Source organism: Ursus americanus, chromosome 11 (genome assembly GCF_024610735.1).
Source record: "Ursus americanus isolate L20-20 chromosome 11, mUrsAme1.1.p, whole genome shotgun sequence".
Classification (NCBI taxonomy): domain Eukaryota; kingdom Metazoa; phylum Chordata; class Mammalia; order Carnivora; family Ursidae; genus Ursus; species Ursus americanus.
In genome coordinates, this window is record NC_142137.1 from 70998824 (window position 1) to 71010177 (window position 11354).

An 11354-nucleotide genomic window follows, 5' to 3' on the forward strand; every position below is an offset into this window, starting at 1 on the left:
ATTTTTTAAAATTGTGATGAAATATACGTAAGACTTACCATTTTAATCACGTTAAAGTATATAATTCAGTGGCATTTACTACATCAGTGTTGTGTTGCTGTCACCACTGTCTATTTCTAGAACCTTTTCATCATCCCAAACATGAGTTCTGTACACATGAAACAGTAACTGCTGACCCGCCCTTCCCCCTGTGTAAAAGAGATTTGTTAAAACTCCATACCTAAAACTCTCCATGAAGCGAGAACTCCTGGCACTTGATTTTGGAGGCGTTGCGGTGCTGGGCAATGGGGAGTGAAGAAGAAAAAGAAGGTAAAGGTAAGGCGAGAAAAGTCTTCTCCTAAGTGGGGTTTCACAGAGCTACTGAACTCAAAGTCTGGAAATGAATATGGGGAAAGAAACTTGGATGTCAAGTAGCCAGTCTGCTTTTCACCAAAATGAAAGAAAATGATAGTGAAAAGTTGAGCAGCTTTTGAAAATTCCCCATTATTATAAAAAAATCAGTTTAGGTAAGAATTTCAAAATGAAACTCAAAGATAAAAGCCTATAATACTTGATATTATTTGAGACAAAACAAGCGGATTCTGTATTTTTATAGAACGATTCTGCCAAATATTGGGGGGTATATTGTACTTGACCAAAGACTGACACGAAAGCTAGTAGGATAACCTTATAACTAACTTAAAATTAATATATATTGTTATTTCCCATTTTACGTATCCCTGAGGTTGTAACCATGCTGCTTTCAACGAAAAACACTGCAGAAGCACTATTGGTCAGATTCCATCACAAGGCCATGTGTTGAGGAGGAAATGTGCAACCCCAACCTCCAAGTGCACCACTTACTTTAAGAAATCTTAAAAAAAAAAACCAAAAAAAAAAAAACACCAAAAAACCAATGCCATTAAAAAAAAAAAAAAACGGGGGCAGTCCTACTGAGCTTGTTTTAATGGGATCCTGTTTTCCTAGCACCTATAGCCAGGCTCCCTCTCTAAGAATGAGCATTACCAGTTGAGACCACATGTGAGTGACTAATAGTCTTCTTCTTTCAGTGGAAGTCATGCCTGTCATTGTCACTGATTATTTAAGGAATTGTATTATTTTATATAGTGTGGAGACAGCAGCTTTCAGGGGCAGGTGTTGGGGGAGGGGAGAGTGTGTGTGTAGAGCCAGAGGCCCAGGAGGACTGGGGGAAGAGGGGAAGAGGCAAAGCTGGTAAATTGGGAACTTGCAGTTCCCAATACTGGGAAAACGAGTTCTGATTAGCTTAACCAAAAAGGAGGTTCATGGACCAAGGTAATTGGGAAATATGAATCTGACATTAATGCAGGAGCTCAAACGATGTCATAAGGAAATGTTCTTCAGATCGGCTCCATTCTCCTGCATAGCTGCTTCTTTGGCCAGCTCTTTCTGCGAAGCGATGACCACCACAGTTACTGTATCCTTAAAATATTTTCATCCTCTGCAGCCAGCAGTCCCACCAAAAAAAGGGAGGTCCCTGTTTTCCTTACGTTTCAGTGGGAGTGGTAGCAATGACTGATTTGCTGCCGGGGGTCGGGGGTCGGGTGGCTATCCCGAAAGGGCATGGAGTCCCGTGTGCACTTCCTGCTGATGGTGGCAGAGGTGTTCAGGCACCCCAAAATCACACTAGATTTCCCATGAAACAAGAGAGGCTCTTTAAGGAAAGCAGGAGGAGTAAGGGCAAATCGGCTAGGCAGACAACTACAGCTCTGACACTTCACTGCAAAACTGATCCTTTGTTGAGTTCAGGGCATATGAGTTGTATCGGTGAGGGGTAGTGAGGCTACTGGCCAAATGCATATTAGTTTAACTACAATAAAAGTGTGTTTCTTATTTGAGTAACAGAGCTATACAGATGAAGAGGTCTGCAAAATGGCCTTTCTCCAGGCAGTGACTTGGGGACTCTTATCTTCTGGACCCAAGCCCCCATTTCAGCTGGCCCCCAGTAGGACAGACCATGCTAGAGGACACTGGGAGGCTTCTATGGGCCAGGCAGGGAAGGGGCACCTATCACCTTGGCTCCTATTCTATTGACTAGAACTCAGTCACATGGCCACACCTAAGTTTAAGAGAGATGGGAAATGTGGATTAGCTGTGTGCCCAGAAAGAAGAGAAATCATTTTGGTGAACTGCTGTCAATTTTTGCCTCATCGGTTACCAGGATTCTGCAAATGGACTGGAAACCGGAGGCATGTAGTGGGGGAGATGAACAGTTACTGTGTTCTCACCAAGGGCTTTGCATGTACGAACTCATAAAATCCTCTCATCAACCTGGGGGTTGGGACAAATCTCCTTATTGGAAGTGAAGAAACAGAGGCACAGAGAGGGTATGTAACTTGCCCAAGGTTGCAAAATTAGAAATTGTTGGAGCCTGGGGCGCCTGGGTGGCTCAGTCGTTAAACGTCTGCCTTCAGCTCAGGGCGTGATCCCAGAGTCCTGGGATTGAGCCCCACATCAGGCTCCTCTGCTGGGAGCCTGCTTCTTCCTCTCCCACTCTCCCTGCCTGTGTTCCCTCTCTCACTGGCTGTCTCTATCTCTGTCAAATAAATAAATAAAATCTTTAAAAAAAAAATTGTTGGAGCCAGGATTTGATACAAAACAGACTGAGCACACAGGGCTGTAGGGGAGACTAGGTGAGATGATATTTGTGAAGACCCACGTCATGCCAGGCACTTGCGAAACTGTCGGTGGAACTTCTAATATTAATCTGGTCCTTAGGTTAAGCATAGCGTCTCAGAAGAAGGCTCATCTGGAGGCCAACCTTGAGGTGGAGGGATGATGGGTGTCCGTAGAGGCAGGTTCCAGAAGGTTCCTTCCTACTGAGTATATGGGACTATTAGAGAGCCTGGATCGATTCATTAAATGAGAGCCATTACTGAGCTGGCCAAGTTCATGCTAGGGCGGGACCAGCCGTCACTACGGCCTGTGCACACTACTTTCCCCAGGTGGGAATGCCTGGACAACCTTCTCCTGTTCTTGTCCTCAGGTGGAGTTAGCTGCTCCTTGCTCAATACTTGCGAAGGACTTCAAGCACATTAATTGACAGCCAATTGCTTGTAATTTGGGGCTTACTCGCTCCCTTTGCCACCCAGCAAATTTGCTGAAGGCAGAGACAATTTCTTTGTGTCCTCACATCATGCATAACGTAGGGTGAGCCATCTCGGTGTGGTAACTGGGTGTTGATAATAATGCCAATAGCCAAGACGTATTGAGCAGTCTATAGATGCCAAGCGTATGTCTGGCCTTCATAACTGTTGCCCCATTTCATCCTCATAGTAACACTACAAAGTGGGTTTTATTAGTGCCCCATTTTTCAGCTAAGAAAACTGAGAATTGAGGAGATCAAGGTGTCTGCCCTACATCACAGCAGAGCCAGAGCTTTCCATCATTATATCACCTCACTGGGCCAGCTTTTTTTTTTTTTTTTTTAAGATTTATTTATTTATTTATTTGAGCAGGGGTGGGGGGGCGGAGAATGAGAGAGTGGAATCACAGAGTGGGGAGGAGGGGCAGAGGGACAAGCAGACTCCCCACTGAGCAGGGAGCCCAAAGCCTGAGAGAGCTGGATCCCAGCACCCTAAGATTGTGACCTGAGCCCAAGGCAGCCCAGGCAGCCCTGGGCCAGCTTTAATTCCATGACAGAGAAACCCACATCCTCTTCTGTGCCAGAGGCAAGGGGACACCCAGAAGGAGCAGGGAAGCAATGGCAAGATCAGAGAAGGATGGCTCAGTGGGGAGCTCTGGGGTGTGGGAGGAGAGGCAGTGAGGATAGATCCCTAAGACCTCAACCAGGAGGTGCTCCATTAGGGACCATGTTGGCAAATTGAAGGTCAGAACAAGTAGCCTCAAGCCCAAGAGAGAAACCTGAGAGGGGAAGAAGGGACTCCTTTGTCATAGGGGCAGAGATCGGGGCCTGGATCCCCCGAGATCTAGGGCAGCACACCCAGTAACAGAGAAGGGCACCACCAGGGAACCTCTAACTACAGAAAAGAATAAGAGTGTTCAGAAACATTGGGAAGGGTTGACCTGGGTCTCCACTGAAATGTAAATGAGGCCGGGCTTTGGGAAGCCATGCTGAATTTTTCTGAGATTCTTCAGCAACCTTGTAATTTTTCTCACTGTTTGTAATTTTTAAAACTCTGACCTTTCTATAACTAAAACGCCTTTGTCCTTTTTTAAATTTCTGTTTGTTTTGGAGGCAGCAGGGATGAGGAGAGGTTGAGGAAGCTGTGTCCTTCCTGCAGGGGTCTGTAGGAGGGGCTGGCGAGGAAGAAGGAAACCAGGTGGAACTGAAGGGCTGGGGATGGCGGCTGGCTGGGGACGCAGGGGCATGGAGGACGCTGATCCAGGTCTTTGGTTACTTCTAGAACTCAACTCTTGGACCCAAGAAGGATCTGTGTCACTCAGAATTTCACGTCCACGTCAGCGGGAAGCCGGGGCACACACTTACCTTTTTATTACTAGTGCAGTTTAAGTTAGGAAGGAAAGACCACAGGCTTTGCAAATCTTCTTTGTCAGAATTTGGGGGTCAGAAGCACCTTACAGCTAAAGTCATGAGAGGCCTACCATTGCAAACGGTGAACCCTAGCTCCTGAGCTATCTGGTTGAAACTGCCAGGCCACAGAAGCTTCCGGATGCTGTGCAGATTGGGCCTTGGTAGAACAAACTGTGAGGTTAAATTAGCATGAAGATTTTCTCCCCATATCTGGGGCTTCCTTTTGATTCTTAACAGGGGAAAATAGATAGTGAATGACGGCATGTTTTAGTTTTGTGAAGTCGGCCACGAATTTAATTCAATTCCAATAAAAAAATAAATGGTGGGTCCAAGAACACTTTTATTTTTTCTTCTCTGAAATGCTTCTTAATATTTTCCCATGGTTAACACTATACAGAAACCAGGACCCTTCCGTCAACAATGCAGATCTTGCAAACAATTTCAAACACAGCGCAGAACCTTAAAGTCCTGTTGAGCCACCTGGAACCAACGTGAAGTTTAGGATCCATAGAAGGACTAAAGCCGTGTAAACACCATGGGGCTGACAGACAGATGAGCTAAAACCCGAGCTAGCAGACAAGAAGTGGTATTTTTGTGTTTAGAATTTGAAAAATAAAACTGCCTGGTGGAAGTGTTTTCCTTGTGTGCTTTTCTTCCCCATGCAATTCCCCTTTATTTCCTTTACTATAATGACACCGTTAATGAACACTGAACACTGTTTAGTCTACTGAATACGGGGCCAGATGAAGGATAAATGGCAATGATAAATCTTATGTTAAGTATTTTTATTTATTTATTTACTTACTTACTTATTATTTTTAAGGAGGCTCCATGCCTAGTGTGGAGCCCAATGCAGGGCTTGAACTCACGCCCCTGAGATCAAGACCTGAGCTGAGACCGAGTCAGACGCCTGACTGAGCCACCCAGGTGCCTCAAGTTCACTGACAGACATTAAGAACAAGGTTACAGGCTGTACACAGTGCGCTGCTGATATGCATACGTTGTGTTATAAATAAAAAATTCTATCACATCACGCCAGCAAGTTCCAAGTTTAAAGTAACTCATGGTGCCACGGAGACTGTGTGGAGAGGCTTTTGGGCTGGAAGGAACTGACCCTTTAACCAGAGAAAATGGGAGAAAGCAGAGGCAGGGAGGTGAGCAACTGAGCTTGAGACTGGATAGGGGAGGGGAACCCCCAAGAGGGAGGCCCAAGCCCTGAGCTCAGGTTTGTGTCATTTATGAAGTGACCTGACAGCTCAGTCATGGGACCAAGATTTTGCCTTGGGAAAATCTGGTGTAAAAATCAGTGATTTGGGTTTTTTGCTGTGATCTGTATAGCACTACCCTTACTTAGTACACAATTGTATATACAGGCTACAGAAAGCAAGTTTTGTAAAAATGGATATTGAGAGAAAAATTCTTATCAAGCCCTTGTCAGGGATTCAGTTATCGTTCAGGCTGAATCACAACCCCCCCACTCCCGCCACCAGGTATCCAGTGATAACACTTTGTCCTTTTGGTAAGATATGAGGCAAATGTAAACTTTGTTCAACATCAGTATTATAATGAGGTAAGGGATTCACTGAAGCTGGACTCATAATTATAAAAGTGTTTATTTAAACAATTCCTTTTTCTTCTCGGCTACCTTGATTTAGTTGTGTGTCCTGGCTTTCATCTTGAAATGATTTCATGTCTGAAAGCTGCTTAGATAACCTGAAAACCACAGGGAGAAAGTTTTGGCTCTCTGGGTCGACTTTTCAGAGGTCGTATGCTGGCCGGGTGTGGTGACAGATCCGGAGGCAATGGAAATCAGCCTCAGAGAGCTAGCCTTGCGGAAGCGGAGACTTCTGGGGGTTCACTTGGAGAGATCCAGTTCACTTCAGTGAAGGCCCTGGGAAGCCAGAGCTGTCACCGTCTCTCTAGTTGCTTCATATGTGACCTGATGAAACGGACTTGCAGAAGCCACTTGCGAGTGTGTGTACATTTGTCTCCTCCCACCCTGCTCTCAGACCCTAAGTTCCTCAAAACATGAGCTATTTTTTCCCATGGCATCTGATTTAAAAAGAGGGGGGTGCTCATTGCTTTGCTTACCTAATGTCTGCTGAGAGGCAGGTGGAGCAGACACCCTGCTTGTTCACTCGCCCGTGGTTGTTGGCTGTAGCCGCCTGTGCAGGAATTGGAGAAGGCCCTTGGACTGGCCTCATGCAGCCCAACAGGTGCTCGGCATCACATTTTTAAAGCTGGGGTCTGCCCACAACTGTCGGTATTGGAACACAGCGATGGGATCCTGGGGTCCTGGGAGCTCCTGCAAGTCTGGGAGGGCAGTGCCTGTCCATCCAGTCCTGGACCTTCCAGGCCCCCAGCTAACTGCCCGCTCAGTTGTTGACAGGGCAGGAAAGGGAAGGAGGCAGCCTCCTTTTCTACATTCGCCCCACTGCTGCAGAGCTCTTTCTACCGTCCGGCAGCTGAAAACTGGGTCTTGACGAGCTTGGAGGCCCCAGGCCAGCTTTACATCTATGGTTTCTGAGGCTGACAACACAGCCAGCCTGGGATCAAGGCTCCTTTTCATCAGGTTCTTTGTCCTTTTACTTCCTGGTGTCAGCTGTCCTGGGAACAGGAAATGGTTCATGCAATAGGAAGTGACAGGAAACTGATGACTAAGTACTTTTGAGTTTTGTGGATACAATTTCAATGTAAATAGAGTTATTTACACATTTGCCAAAAACACATGTGCATCGATAAATAGGAGCTATCCGGAGACCTCACTCTTTTCAGGCTTTAAAATGATACTGTTTACCGAAAGCTTATTGTGTGTCAGGGAGTTTGCTGGGCACATGTTCATCCACTCACATGATCCCGGCACCATCCATCGGGTGCATTCTCCCATTTTACAGGTGAGAAGAGAGGCAGAAGTAGTTTAAGTAGCTTCTGGTAAGTGGCAGGGCCGAGATATGAACCCAGGACTTCTGTGGCTGCTGCTCTAGACCCCTGTGCTCAGCTGTTTCCTCCAAGGGCCAGCAAACTCATCATGGTGAATGTTTTAGGACTTTGTTTCTGTGCTTGGGCTTTAAAGATAATTCATCTATGTCATCTGTGAGAAAAGCATTTCTATGGCTTGGCAGGTAGTTATGTAGTGGGGTTAAGGTGCTATTATTTCATATTTTCACAGTGCGGAAGGAAATACTCATTAGACACCAAGTGTCTGAGCCTAGAGAGAAAGGCCTCCTTCCCCCACCAGGCTCAGGGCTCAGCAGCCCTGACACCAAGGAGGCCTGGCTACTCCCTTTCCCATGCCGAGTGACAGGGTCTGGTTGGGGCCCTTTGATTAAGTAAAAGCTGCCTTCCTAAAATCAGGCACCTGCACAGCTGAAATGTTGGAACCTGGTCAGCTGAGGGACTGGAGAAAGTCAAGTGTGGCTATGGGTCCCCAGAGGTCAAGGAACCCGGTGCAGAGAAGGGCCTGCCTCCTCTGCCCACCAGTGGCCCGGCAGCCCAAGAGGAAGCTGGTACTGGAGGGGGAGTAGGATTATTGCTGGCCTGTCAGCTGACAGGACAGTTTACAAGACTGTCTTTGAACTCTGTGAACGCAAGTCTTTTTCTCTTTCTGCATTTCATGATTTAACAGTTTAATGTTCTTGATTCCCCCCTCACATCCCTTCTGTTCCCTTAACAGCTTCACCTGGACAGAGAAACGCTACCGGCACGGGGGAGGCCCCCCCACCCCCATCTGTCACAGTTTCAGCGGGCATTTTCCCACTACTTAATTCCAGGCTCACACTATAAATACAGGGCACTCATTTTAGAACTGTTAAACAAACGTGTTACTCATTTCACTATGCTGCATTTTATTTCCATCTGAAAAACCATGCTTACTACCACGGGTTTTGAGGAAAACAGTGTCACCAATGCCCTGCTAATCAGGTTGGTGGCTCTTGAAGGCCTACAAAATGTAACCGTAACACATTTTTCCAGATGGGCTTGGACAGAATAATTAGGAAATAGTAAATGCTGGCATCATCAGTATTACTTGTAGAGTTCAGCAAAGAAATGTGAATGGCTATCTAGCACAGAGGAGAGAGCAGAACAGAGGTACTTCTTATGGTGTAAAATATAAAGAGTTTTCCATAAGGAGAAAGATTAATCATTTTTCAGCTCTGGTAACAACCTGTTTATTAAAACATTATTCGGTGGAAAATAGAAAGTAAAACTGAAAATTTTGGTGTTTCACTGTAACTGGATAAATATGATTTTCATAAATTTTCTTTCTAAACTTGGGCATATGCCCAAAGAGCCTGTACTTGTATACATATTTTCGACCAAAAAATATTCAATTTAGTTGCAATCAATAAAAACTAGTAAAACTCAGATTTAATGGACATGAAGATAGGAAATAAGCAATTTTCTAATGATGCAAACAAGCTGATACAAATATAAGTATTATTCAGAATGTTTTTGACAATTGGTAGGGCAGGAGTGCAGGTGACCCGAGTGGCCGTCAGCCCCTCTGGGAGCAGGACACCAGGCATCACCCCTTTGGTTGCTAGGTCGGAGGGATTCCCCGGGCTTCTGTGGGAAAGACAGGGCAGTGTAGCTAAGAGAAGTAACTGTGCCTGAGTGGTGTGGAAATAGTTCAAAATTTAAAAACAGAAAGTTTACTGGTGCATACTGATTGAATATCAGTGCTGCAAATAACTGCTTTTAATCTTATATTTAAATAAAGTTAAAGTGATTCTGATGAAACCTCTTTTATATTAAAAGAGGAGGTTTTCCGACCAATTAAAGATTCGGGGGACTATGGATGCTCTGGCCCCTGTTGCCCCAAATGGTACGTTTCTTGTGGGGTGAGAGGTATCTCACACTCCAGAATGCTTTTTAGGAATCATGGAATCACATAGCAAAAACTGTTCACACAGTAACAGACACTGAGGGTCCTCCTTCCCCTTCTGTTTTCCCTATGTCACCGAAGGCAAGGATTTTCAGATGCTACTATTTACTCAGGTAAGTATTCTGCGCTGGGAGCGGCTTACACAGCTGCCTGCCCTCCCTAGGGACCAAGTAGGTCTATGTTTTTCTTTCTTTTTCTCTTTTATTCATTCAAACAAGTAACTATTGAAAGGAGACTACTTGTAAAGCATCTAGAGAGCAGAAAGAGGAACAGGCCTGGAATCTACTCTCCAGGAACTGTTACGCCCTCTGAGAGGTAAGTTTCTTCACTAGGAACTCTAGAGGCTTCCACAGTCTCCACTTTTTCAGTTGTAACACATTAAAGAAAAGAAAAAAGAAAAGAAAAGAAAAGAAAAGAAGAGAAGAGAAGAGAGACTATTGGTTTTGACCTTTTGTTAATTATAAAAATGTAAGAATTTCAGTCAAATGTATTATATTATCTAAGGAACACCAATATCCAAAAATACGACTTCTATTTCAGTAAGGAGAGCAAAAATGACACCTATGAATTTTAAATAGATTTCTTATTGCCATTATATGACCACCCATCTGTGCACGGGGTTATCCTAGGCACAGAAATTAAATTACACAAAATCAGTTTGCTGATATGGATGAGAACATCTTATTCAGAATCACAGAAAAAGCCTTCCGAGATCACTCAGTTCATATGTCAGAGAGACTGAATTACTTACTTGGTGTTGCACAGCTCATTAGGACTAATAAGGCCTTTTTATACCCAACACAGCAATCTTTTCTCCATAGGACATCAGCAGTATTTCAATGAGATGTTAAGAGCTTCATGTTTGAAAAGATTCAACATCACCACCGGTTAGGATACTGAAAGAAGACAGACTCAGACAGGACAGTATTTCAGTCATTACAAGACATAGCTCTTGGGGCACCCAAATTTAACTGATAGAAGGGCCAGAAGTGTGCCGTGAGTCACTCAGGACTTCGGAGGTTTGCTTCGAATCTGGTTCCCAGCATTTACTGCGTCACAAGTCACATCACTTGGTTAACTCTCTGAGCCTCAGCTTCTTCACTATAAAATGGGGGTAATAATTAACTCAGAGCTGCCAGGTACTCAATGAGATCATAACTGAAGTGCCTAACAGTTTGTAGGAACTCTATAAACGTCAGTCCTCTTTTTGTCTCCCTGGTCTCACTAAAAACTCAGTTTAGAAAGTACAAATATACAGTAATTACAGGAAAAATGCAACATTTTAGGCTATCAGTTAAATTTTAGTAAAGGATAATGGCATTTGATTAAATGTCTGGGACGTGAGTAGGCACTTTCCTTGCTCATAAAAAATGTCTACTCATGTTAGTTATTTAAAATGAACACAGAGAGGGGTATCTGGCTGGCTGAGTTGGTAGAACATGTGACTCTTGATCTTGGGGTCATGTGTTTGAGCCCCACATTGGGGGTAGAGTTTACTTAAAAAAATAAATAAATGCTAAGCGAAATAAGTCAAGCAGAGAAAGACAATTATCATATGGTTTCACTCATTTATGGATCATAAGAAGTAGGAAGATCGGTAGGAGAAGAAAGGGAAGAAGAAAGAGGGGGGTAAACAGAAGGGGGAATGAACCATGAGAGACTATGGACTCTGGGAAATAAACTGAGGGCTTCAGAGGGGAGGGAGGTGGGGGAATGGGATAGGCTGGTGATGGGTATTAAGGAGGGCATGTATTGCATGGTGCACTGGGTGTTATATCCAAGTAATGAATCATGGAACTTTATATCAAAAACTAGGGATGTACTGTATGGTGACTAACATAATATAATAAAAAAATATTATTAAAAAAAAAGGAAGATTAAGGGAAAAGAGCAAAGAAACCAGTAAACCTTTAACCGACCTTTTAAAAACTTCATTAGGCTTAGAAATGTTCCTGA

The 11354-nt window shown here is 44.3% G+C and overlaps 3 long non-coding RNA genes across 3 annotated transcripts in view; 1 reads left to right on the forward strand and 2 right to left on the reverse strand.

The window, feature by feature from the left end:
• LOC148109294 (uncharacterized) overlaps positions 1-275 on the reverse strand; it is an 18938-nt gene extending 18663 nt beyond the window's left edge. The window contains exon 1 of the long non-coding RNA XR_015726166.1: positions 221-275. This is a non-coding gene — a long non-coding RNA (uncharacterized LOC148109294). The remainder of the gene's footprint in view (positions 1-220) is intronic.
• On the forward strand, positions 177-5051 carry LOC123797533 (uncharacterized). The gene is made up of 3 exons (XR_006780975.2): positions 177-315; positions 1328-1435; positions 4911-5051. It is a non-coding gene; the product is annotated as an uncharacterized LOC123797533 (long non-coding RNA).
• Positions 1326-11080, reverse strand: LOC148109295 (uncharacterized). Its single transcript, XR_015726165.1, has 3 exons — positions 10150-11080; positions 4902-7120; positions 1326-1440 (listed from the first exon to the last, which is right to left on the reverse strand). It is a non-coding gene; the product is annotated as an uncharacterized LOC148109295 (long non-coding RNA).
• Positions 11081-11354: the final 274 nt, after the last annotated feature.